Consider the following 11,438-nt stretch of genomic DNA (forward strand, 5'->3'; position numbering starts at 1 on the left):
CTGAATCACATCAGCATCAACAAACAGCCTTTTTCTTTTACACAGTAACTCATAATTTGATGACATTATTTCTCTTCATTAGTTCAAAATTAGGCAGGAAAGGAACTACATCAGACCCAGAAACACAATGATTTGGCAAGCCACAGTCAATCAGCTCATGGATTTGTGATAATCTGCAGAAAATTTGCTTGACTCTAGTACTCCATTTTTTCACATCTGTAAAGGAGTTCGATACAATCTTTTTTTAAAATCAACTTTAAACTGCAAACAGGCAAAGAGATCACGAACTACTGGGGGGGGGGCGCTGTAAAGGGAAGGGGGAAAGTTGTATTCCTCCTGTAGGGACCAATTAAGTAACACTTCCTTGGCCTTCTTTTGAAGTAGCCACTTGTTTTCTCCTGAGGATAACTGGCTAAAATTTCCTGTCTTCTTCCCTGGCAAGACCCAGTCAGCTGTGTTAAAGCGAAACCAGGAAGTGGCCGAGAGGCTTGTGAGATTTTGTTTGCAAGCTCTGTCCTTGGTAAGAGGCACTTCCTTGGGACATCCCTCTTTGCACGAGGGAGTAATGAGCCACTCTGACAAGGGACTGTTGTTTATGACTTAGAAGGAATAAGCAATTCTAGAAGAAGCCATTGCCTTTGGTGCCTTAGCTTGTTCTGTTGCCTCTTTTCTGAATGGACAGGGCCACATATTCAGGGAATCTTTATGTTTCTCAGGTTCAGGTTTTGGTTCCACAGGCATACCATTTTTATCCTTTCCTTCTTTCTTCAGAACCCATTTACACAGAGCTTCCTTCTCACAAGTTTCATCACACATGCACTCTGCAAAGCTTATACAGGGCTCATTGGCTTTGCAGACCTCCTCTACTTTATATGGGTCTTGATGGTTCTGAACAAGCCAATCCTCAGTAATCACACTGGGAGCAGACATGAGTTTATTGGACTTCAAGTGGTTATTCAGGCACTTCAGACTGACCAGATTTTCAGTCTCCACACCTTTGGGCAATTGATACAGGAATCAGGCTTGACAAGCCAATCATACACACTATAGGACTCCTGGTAACACCCGGAACAAGAGCTTAAACTTCTCACTGGTTTCACATCTGCCATTGCCAGACTTCTCAAGCTTATGGGATTCCTGGGGAGTCACCAGCCAATCAGAAAGGTCCATCTCATCTTGATCAAGAAGCCCTAGATCTCCAACCTTTTCAATTTCAATGGAGTAAGAACTGGTAGTAGAATAGCTGTTACACTTTTGGTAACTTGGTTTTTCAGAAACTTCTTATTGCTGACTCTTGTGGAGACAGTTTTCCAAGGCCTTTAGGTTGTCCCAGACATTATTGAAGAAATTGCAGGCTCTGGCAGAAGTCTGACTATTCTCTAAGGTCTGCTTTTTGGGTGATCCAGTCCTGGAGATTGGTGCTGGGTATGTAAGAAGCCTGGTGACAATTGGCAGGTTTGCTACCAAGGAGCCATTCGCTGATAATGACAGCTGTGGTGCTGGATGCTGAGTTCTGCTCTGACAATGGTATATAGGCTCTTTTCTCCAGGAAAGACCCAATATTTGATGAACTAGCATGAGCCATAAAGTGCTCAGGAATTTCAATGGTCTTGAGAGACCCAAATATGGTGATAGCCTGGTGCAGGGCAGTTATGTTGGCTTCAAAGAGTAGGACAGTGGAATCTTTAGGTTTGAGGGTCAAACTTCCCAGTCTGTCCAGGCACACGGAGACTTGATTGGCTAGATCTTTGTTTTGGGTGCAATCCAGTTGATGAATAAGACAACTGAACTGGCCCAGTAACCAGTTGAGCTGCTGGGCCTGCTGCTGAAGTGCCTTCTCTTTAAGCTGATAGATGAGATCTATCTTTTCATACACCCACACCTCACAGCTTTGAAGGCATTCCAGGTGATGACTTATGCAACTGTGAATCTGGGCTTTGACCTCTCACAAGTTATCTTTAATTTGCTGTTCAGCCCAGAGAACTCCACCAATAGCAAGCTCCAAGCCCCTCTGTACATCACAACACCTCAAAAGGGGTTCTCTATTACTGGAGCAGCCTCTCTGGTCCTGTGAGGTACTCATTCTTCTCCCTGTTCCATCTAACGCCAAGTAAGGCATTTCTAGTTCAAAAGCAACAGTGACTCATGCAACTTTCCAGGTTTCCCAACACTTCCTAGAAGCACAGTCACCCTAAGAAACCTGGGTCCCATCCTCCCTAGAAGCCACAGCCTACCATTCACTCTCCACTTCAGAGCAGGCAAGGGCACCACTCAGTACACATGCACACAGCCCTGGCTGCAGGACCCATTCTTGGCCCAGCAAGGCAAGCCCACCCCTTGGACTCCTGCTGTGGTGCTGAGCTGCCAGAGGTAACTCACAGGCCAGGTCCCTGCCATGCCAGCTTCCTGGCAAGCAGGAGGTTGCTTTATCCAGGACAGGGGTAAGGAAGGTCCCTGAGCCTGCAGGCTGTGCCCTGCCCCTCCCATGCACCTGGCAGTGGCCCATGGGCAGAATTAGGATACTTTTATATTTCCCTTTTGATTTCTTTTCTGACCCATTGGTTCTACAGAAGTGTCATTTTGTTTTCACATATGTGTAGATTTTCCACATTTCCTCCTGTTGATTTCTAGTTTTATATCATTGTGGTCAGAAAGGATTGTTGGTATGAGTTCCTTCTTCTTAAATTTCCTAAGACTTGTTTTGTGTCCTATCACATGACCTATCCTAGAAAGTGTTCCATGTGCACTTGAGAAGAGTGCGTATTTTGATGCTGTTTTATGGAATAGTCTACATAGGTCTAAGTCCATTTTGTCTAAATTTATGGTTCAATTCCAACATTTCTTTGTAGATTTTCTGAGTGGAGACTCTATCAGTTGTTGATACTGGGTTATGAAGTCCCCTAGTATTATTGTATTGCTGTCTATTTCTCCCTTTAGATCTGTTAGTGTTTGTTTAACATAATTAGGTGTTCTGATGTTGGGTGCATGTATATTTATGATTGTTATGTCATCTTGATATATTGTCCCTTTATCATTATATAATTACCTTGTCTATTGTTACCATTTTTGGCTTAAAGTCCATTTTGTTTGATATGAGTATCTACATTTGTTTACACTTCCATGGAATATATCCTTTTATTACAGTAAGTCCCCTATGTATGAACCTTCAAGTTGTGAACTTTCAAAGATGCATACATGCCTTTGCATGTCGAATCACGTGTTAGTTAACATGTCTGGCATACACTGTCACATGTGTGCATTCTCTACAAGTGGTTGTGCTTTTGTGTACTTTACTGTACAGTACTGTATAGAGTATAGTAGTACAGTATCTTTATTTCAAGCCCAGGATGTCTGGAAGCAAGTGTAAAAGTAGCAGTGATGTAGCTGATACTGCTAAGGTGCACCAAACGATAATGGTGGAAACAAAAGTGAAAATAATTGAGAGAGTGGAGCAAGGCAAAAAGATGGTAGATGTCGCTTGTTTTTGTTTTTGTTTTTTTTTGCTGTACGCGGGCCTCTCACTGTTGTGGCCTCTCCCGTTGCGGAGCACAGGCTCCGGACGCGCAGGCTCAGCGGCCATGGCTCACGGGCCCAGCCGCTCCGCGGCATGTGGGATCTTCCTGGACCAGGGCACGAACCTGGGTCCCCTGCATGGCAGGCGGACTCTCAACCACTGCGCCACCAGGGAAGCCCTGTCGCTTGTTTTTATAATATGAATCATTCAACCATCGGCACGATTCTAAAGAACAAGGACAAGATCATGGAACATGTGAAGTCTGCTGTGCCAATGATGTTGACAATAATACTGATGAAGCGTATAAAAGTGATGGAGGAAATGGAGAAACTTTTCAGAGTGTGGATGCAGGATCAGCATCAGCATCGAGTCTCGCTCAGCTTAATGCTGATTCAAGAGAAAGCTAAAAGGATTTATGAAGACTTGAAGAATAAACACGGTGAAGAATCAGAAGGCACATCTTTTAATGCCAGCCATGGCTGGTTTCATTGGTTCAAGGCTAGAGCCAACCTTCACAATGTAAAAGTAAGTGGCGAGGCAGTGAGTGCAGATACGGTAGCTGCCCAGGAATTTCCTAAAATGCTTCAAGAAATTATTGATGAAGGCATATATTTACCCAAGCAGGTTTTTAATGTGGATGAGACAGGACTGTACTGGAAGAGGATGCCACACCAAAGTTACATCAGTAAGGAGGAAAAGTTTTTGTCAGGCTATAAAGCAGCAAAGGATAGGCTAACTCTGTTGTTTTGTGGCAATGCTTCCGGTGATATAAAGCTAAAGCCTCTCTTAGTTAATCATTCAGAAAACCCAAGAGCCCTTGAAAATATAGCCAAGGACTCTCTTCCTGTCATGTGGAAGAGTAACCCCAAGGTCTGGGTTACACAGGCCATTTTCCAGGACTGGTTTTTCCACCACTTTATTCTGGAGGTAGAGAAATATTGCTTGGAGAAGAATGTCCCATTCAAAATTATTTTGCTGCTCGGCATTGCTCTGTGCCACCCCCCATTCATGGGCGACTTTCATCCCAACATCAAAGTAGTGCATCTGCCACCGAATACTACATTGCTTATCCAACCTATGGACCAGGGAGTTATAGCGACTTTCAAGAAATATCACTTACGTCACACTTTTCCTCAGGCAGTAAAGGCGAGTGACGAATCAGGAACAACTTTGTCACAATTTTGGAAGGACTATAACATCTACAAGGCCATAAAAACATTGACTTTGCTTGGAATAAGGTTATGGCTGTCACCATGAATGGAGTTTGGAAGAATCTTTGCCCGCAGTTTGTTCATGATTCTCGTGGATTTGAGATGGTGGATGCGGAGTCCAAAGAGGTTTTCATCAATTTAGTGACCTTCAGTGAGAAGCTGGAGATAGATGTGCAAGAGGACAACTTCATTGAACTCCTTGTTGTGCAGCATGAGGAGCTTACTACTGAAAACCTGATGTAATTGGAGGCCCAAGAGAAAGGATGAATAGGGACAAGAAGAAGAAGTAACTGAAGATACAAAGAGATTCACGACACAGGAAATGGCAAGGGGATCTTCTTTATTTGAGGAGGCACTGTTAGTTTCTCAGGCACAAGACCCAAATATAGAATGGTACACGAAGGTTGCAGCAGCTGTTCAGAATACAATCCACTGATACTGTGTCATCTATGATAAGAAAAAAAGAGTTACTACCCAGACATCACTGGATCATTTTTTCAAGAGGGTAGATAGAGTTGAATCCAGCAAGGAACCAGAAACTGTGCCATCAATGTCAGGCCTGAGTGAAATTGCAGCTTGCCCTCCGTCTCCTCTTGCTGACAATCCTTCAGTTCTACCATCTCCCAACTCCTCTCCCTCCTCCAGTCAGTAACTATTCTTGCCTGTTCACTCGATGTCAGTCCCTGTATGCCAGCTGTTGTGCTGTACTACTGTACTTTTCAAGGTACTGTACTGTAAGATTAAAAATGTTTTCTTTATTTTTTGTGTTTGTTTTTTATGTATTATTTGTGTGAAAAGTATTATAAACCTATTACAATACAGTACTATATAGCTGATTGTGTTAGTTGGGTACGTAGGCTAACTTTGTTGGACTTATGAACAAATTGCACTTATGAATGCACTCTCAGAACGAAACTCATGTGTATGTAGGGGACTTACTATACTTCACTTTGAGTCTATGTATGTCTTTAGAACTGAAGGGTGTCTCTTGTGGGCAGAATTTAGTTGGGTCCTGTTTTTCTTATCCATCTAGCCATTCTGTGTCTTTTGATTATTAATTCAATCCACTTACTTTTAGAGTGATTTTTGATATGTCAGGACTCACTTCTGCCCACTGATTGTTTCCTGGGCTTTTTAAATTTTCACTTTTTCCTATCTCTGCCTACCTTTGTCTTTAGTTGTAGAGTGGTGTAATTAAAAGTGGACTTGAAGGAAACATTAAGCTACAATGCTTAGCAAACTGACATAGGCCTCATCTCTACAGTATATTTTGCTATTAAATGGCTTGCCACAGCAGCATCAACAGCATTTTTCTTCATATTATGCCAAATTCAGAGCAGTAATGTGTATTTGAAATCAGACCCCGTATTTTACTTTGCTGTTTTAGAAGATAGCTGAATCTTCTGCCTTGGGCCTACCTCAGTGTAAGATTCAGATAAGATTAACTCTCTGATTGGCTTTTCTATATATTTTATACTTTTGACCTCTTCTTTAAAATCTTTACTTAGCTTTTGAGTAATCACTCTTATGACTCACCTACTCTCAGTATTTTTGTAGGTCTTTCTTCTCCATCCACACGTAAAAGTTGTTTTTCTCCAGGGTATTGTTCTTGACCTTATTCTTTTATCTTCACAATATGAGTGTTTTAACTCACACTCACAGTTTCCACTATAAGTTACATACTAATAGACCCTAAATTTATATACAGGCATACCTCAGAAATATTTTGGGTTCAATTCCAGACCACCACAATAAAGCAAATATTGCAATAAAACGAGTCACATGAATTTTTTTGGTTTCCCAATGCATATAAAATTTGTTTATACAATAATGTAGTCTAAGTGTGCAATTAAATATATGTTATTGCTAAAAAAATGCCAACAACCACCTGAGCCTTCAGTGAGTCAAAGTAATAATATCAAAGGTCACTGATCACAGATCACCATAACAAATATAATAATAATGAAGAAGTTTGAAATATTGTGAGAATTACTAAAATGTGACACAAAGATATGAAGTGAGTAAATGCTGTTGGGAGAATGGTATCGATAGACTTGCTCAAAGCAGGTTTGCCACAAATGCCATGCTGCATTGTAAAAAATGCAATATCTGTGAAGTGCAATAAAGCAAAGCATAATAAAATGAGGTATGCCTGTATCTTGATCAGGTCTCCTGCGTGAAGTTAATTCAGTCAAATGCAAACCTAACTTTTTAATCTAAAAATTCATTAGGTTCTTTAAATTTAGTGTATATAAAGCTGAACTCATAATCTCTTTCAAAACTATTCATCCTCTTAAACACCTTTTCTTAGTTAATGGGATTATCACCTACCAAATTCCCAAAAGGAATCAGAAATCTGGGAGTCATAACCATCGCATCTGTAGTTTTTCTTCTCAGACTTCACATTTAATTGGTCATAAGAGCTAAGAATCTACTATATATATATATATATATATATATATATATATATATATAGAGAGAGAGAGAGAGAGAGAGAGAGAGAGAGAGAGAGAGAGAGTTACATATATATATATATATATATATATATATCTTTTTTTAAAAACTTCCCCATTGACACTTTTTTACCCCTTTAATTTAGGTTCTCTGTATTTCTTGCCTGGATGATTGCAGTAGTCATCTAATTATTCTGGATGTAAACTCTCCACAACTTTCCCATACTCTTTAATCTTTCCTTCATACTGATTCCAGAGTGATGTATCTAAAATAAAAATCTGATTTATTCTCATGCTTCAGTGAATCATTTCCTACAGAATAAAAATTGAATTTTTTTACAGAATAAAAATTGAATTATTTTATCATAGTCATTGCTCCATCCATACCATGGTATTTATAGTTCCCCAGAATTCACCATACAGTTTCAAGCCACAATGATTTGTGAATAGTTGCCTCTGTGAGTATTCATTCATACTCTTCTATATGCCTATCTGCTTGCATGATTTTGTACCCATCTTTCAAAATCTACTTGGTATAGCTTCTTTTGTGAAATCTTGACTGCCTTCAGTGAGTCTCTACTTTCAAGTACACATTTGACTTGACTTTAAAGAATATTTTGAAGTTGAAAAAAGACAAATTTTAGAGATATTGTGAATGAAGCATGGTGGAAAGTAGTTAATACAATGCTGTACTAAGACTTAAGAAATCCATTCTTAGTTCTAGGTCTGCCAGAGAATATATATATATATATATATATATATATATATATATATATATATATATATAAACTTAAGTCATTTAATATCTGACTTATTTTTCCTATCTGAAAAATATTAGTGTTGAACTAAATGGCCTTAAAAGCTCTTGCAATTTTAGCATCATTGATTTTGTAGGTCCTGTTGGAAATGGGGTGTAGGTAACTTAAGTTGAAACTGTAGAGAACTACAAGGATCTGAAGAGGTTTCAACTTTAGTGTTTAGCTGAGTACTCATCAGCATAAGAGAGAGAGAAAACTATACAAGATTATGGAAAGAACTACCTACAAAGATAGAATAGTGATTGTAGTTTACATGGTTTATGGAAGTGTTCATTCTGTCCCCAGCTAGAGTGGAATTCCTTGTGACATACATGACAATCTTTAGAAAAATCAGTCTTGGTGAAACTAATGACAGACTAAATGCTGCTCTAGTCCTTCCTAACAAATTAAAATTAAGACCTGAAAATATAACTCTTTCCAAGTAACATAAAAGCATTATTGAATAAAGATGAAGATTATTTACAAAGAGAGTGACGTCAGCATCATGGAAGCATGAGACACTCTTTTTTCTCTCCCCATCAATCTACAACCAACAAAAGTGTCTCTGCCCAACACACAAGTATTCTGGAGAATTCCCCACATCTGTACATCTAAAAGTGGGTGTACTGGAACACATAGAGGATGTGGGACCAAGGGAGATAGCAGAGATGGTACCTGTGATGGTGGACCCCTGGCTATGATAGCTGAGCCCACAGCCCTAGAGAACACAGTAGCAGCAGGGGATAGACAGAGTGGCACACACAACTCCAGCCTCCCAGCTGCAGCATCACCTGTGGCCACAAGGAACAGAGCAGCAGCAGCAGCTGGGCCTGCAATCTGTCTATCTAACTAAAGAGGTGCCCATGACTCTGCTCTCCTATCCCCATCATAGCAGTGGCACCCATGAACCTGACAATACAAGGTATGGCAAAGATACCCATGAGCCCAGCTCCCCCTCAATCATCCCTCTCCCCCTGCAGCTGTGGAGTTGTGACACAGGAGATCCTAGATGCAGGAAACTGGCCATCCTTGTGCCCAAGGCAGCAAAGCCAGCAACAACAGCAGTGACACTGGCAAAAAGTCACCAGCAACCTTAGAAGCACAAGCAGTAAAGAGACCACCAGACAACACCTCTGAAAGAGGAGCTAGAGGATCCACTTTCTAGGGGGAGATCAAGGTGATAAAGTGGGATGACACTGAACTCACTGTCTCCAAAAACACATCAGAAATACATCTACATGTGGAGAAACTCTTGCTGAAAACAAGCTGGAGGCTGGCAGAAAGGCTATTCTATAACCAGGACTGTAAAGAAAGATACACAAAGAGTCAGGTAGGAAAGGAGAAGTGATCAGGTCAGCACCTGTGCCCCTAGCTGGGAACACAGAAGAGGAGGGGGATATCTCAGGCTTGGGAGTTCTCACTGGGGAGTAAAAGGTTTGAGACACATAATGGTCACCCCAGACCTGGGGTCCGACACTGGCAAGACCAGTCCCCTTAGCTGGTTTGCAAGCCAGTGAGGCTTACTAGAAGGCTGTAAGGAACTGAGAGTCTGCTCATGAACAGAACATGCACAGGCTTGCTTATTCCCAGGAATGAGGAAGAGGAAACAGACTAAAAATGGCCTGGGGCTCTGGCTGGTTTCACAGGACCAGCCCAGCATGCACCCTAACCCACACTGAGTGTCTGCTCTAGTCCCTCTTGCTCCAGTTCAACTCTCTATCAGAGCAAAGGCTGCCATTGCCAAGGAGATTTTACACTGGGGGGAACAGAGCTAGCTCAGACCTGGCCCTGCCTCTGAACAGGGCAATGATGGCCATTGCCAGGGAACATTCAGAATCAGCAGATTGGGAGCTACCTGAGACTCTGACTGGCCTGCTGGGACCATCCCAGCACCCTGGCCTGCACTGAGCACATCCTCCAGTACCTCTTCCTCTGGCTTTGCTCTCTGCTGGAGTGAATGTGCCATTGCTTGGGGAGGGGGTACATGCACTTGGAGGAAACAGAGAAAGCTCAGACCTGGCCCTGCCTCTAAATGGGGTGAGGGCAGCTGTTGACAGTGATACACAGAGGCAGAAGATTGTAAACTACCTAGGGCTCTGAATGGCTTGCTGGGACTATCCCAGCATGCACCCCAGCCCACAACAGGTGTGCACTCGAGCCCCTCTTGCTCCAGCACTACTGTCCACTAGGGAAGTAGTGCCCTTGCCAAGGGGAGAATGCACACTTAGAAGGAATAGAACCAGCTCAGAACTATACCTCATGACTTCTGATCCAACATTTGAGGCCAGACTCCACCCCTGATAGGGCAGTGACAACCATTTCACAGAGGAGAAGTCCTAGCTCACACATGGCTCGGGTTTTAACCCTTCCATTTCCAGCCCTACCTCCTACCAAGGTGGTAGCTGCCAGCACACCACAAAGAACGATGTGACCCATGCTCACTTTAGATCCAGCTCTCCCAACAAAGGCACTGGACAAATGCAGACTTCATAGGGACACTTCCACTCAAAGACAGCCCTTTAAGACTGAGATAGGTAACTGTTTATTTTCATAGAGACAGAGAAAGTTAAACCCAATGAGAATATGGGATTTTGTTTCAAATGAAAGAACAAGGGGGAGTTCCCTGGTGGTCTAGTGGTTAGGATTTGGCACTTTCACTGCCATGGCCCAGGTTCAATCCCTGGTCAGGAAAATGAGGTGCCACAAGCCATGCAGTGTGAGGAGGAAAAAAAAATCAAGGAAAAAAAACACAAACAGAGATAATTTAACTGAAGGCTTCCCTGGTAGTGCAGTGGTTAAGAATCCACCTGCCAGTGCAGGGGACACAGGTTCAAGCCCTGGTCCAGGAAGATCCCACATGCCACGGAGCAACTAAGTCCATGTGCCACAACTACTGAGCCTGCACTCTAAAGCCCATGATCCACAACTACTGAGCCAACGTGCCACAACGACTGAAGCCCACATGCCTAGAACCTGTGCTCCACAACAAGAGAAACCACCGCAATGAGAAGTCTGCACACTGCAACAAAAGAGTAACCCCCACTCACTGCAACTAGAGAAAGACCATGCACAGCAATGAAGACCCAACACAGCCAAAAATAAATAAATAAATTATTTTTTTTAAAAAAAATAATTTACCTGATAAAGATTTCAAAGCATTAGTAATACATATGCTAACTGAACTTAGGGAAAAAATAGATGAACTAAATGAGAATTTTAAGAAGAATCTAGAAAATATAAAAAGAACCAGTCAGAAATGAAGAATACAGTAACTGAAATGAAAAACGCACTACAAAGAATTAGCAGACTAGGTGACATAGCAGCATTGTTCTTAATAGCAAAGATATGAAAGCAACCTAAATGTCCATCAACAGATGACTGAATAAGGAAACTGTGGTTTATATCATATATAAACATATATGACCCAGCAATAAAAAAAGAATGAAATTCTGCCATTTAAAAC

At 41.7% G+C, this 11,438-nt stretch overlaps 1 pseudogene across 1 annotated transcript; it reads right to left on the reverse strand.

Moving 5' to 3' along the window:
- Nucleotides 1-210: 210 nt before the first annotated feature.
- LOC309977921 (nuclear receptor coactivator 4-like) lies at nt 211-2,083 on the reverse strand (annotated as a pseudogene). Its single transcript has one exon. The product of its transcript is annotated as a nuclear receptor coactivator 4-like (transcript).
- Nucleotides 2,084-11,438: the final 9,355 nt, after the last annotated feature.

This window comes from Leucopleurus acutus (genome assembly GCF_964270905.1).
Source record: "Leucopleurus acutus genome assembly, chromosome: X".
In the NCBI taxonomy this organism is placed as follows: domain Eukaryota; kingdom Metazoa; phylum Chordata; class Mammalia; order Artiodactyla; family Delphinidae; genus Leucopleurus; species Leucopleurus acutus.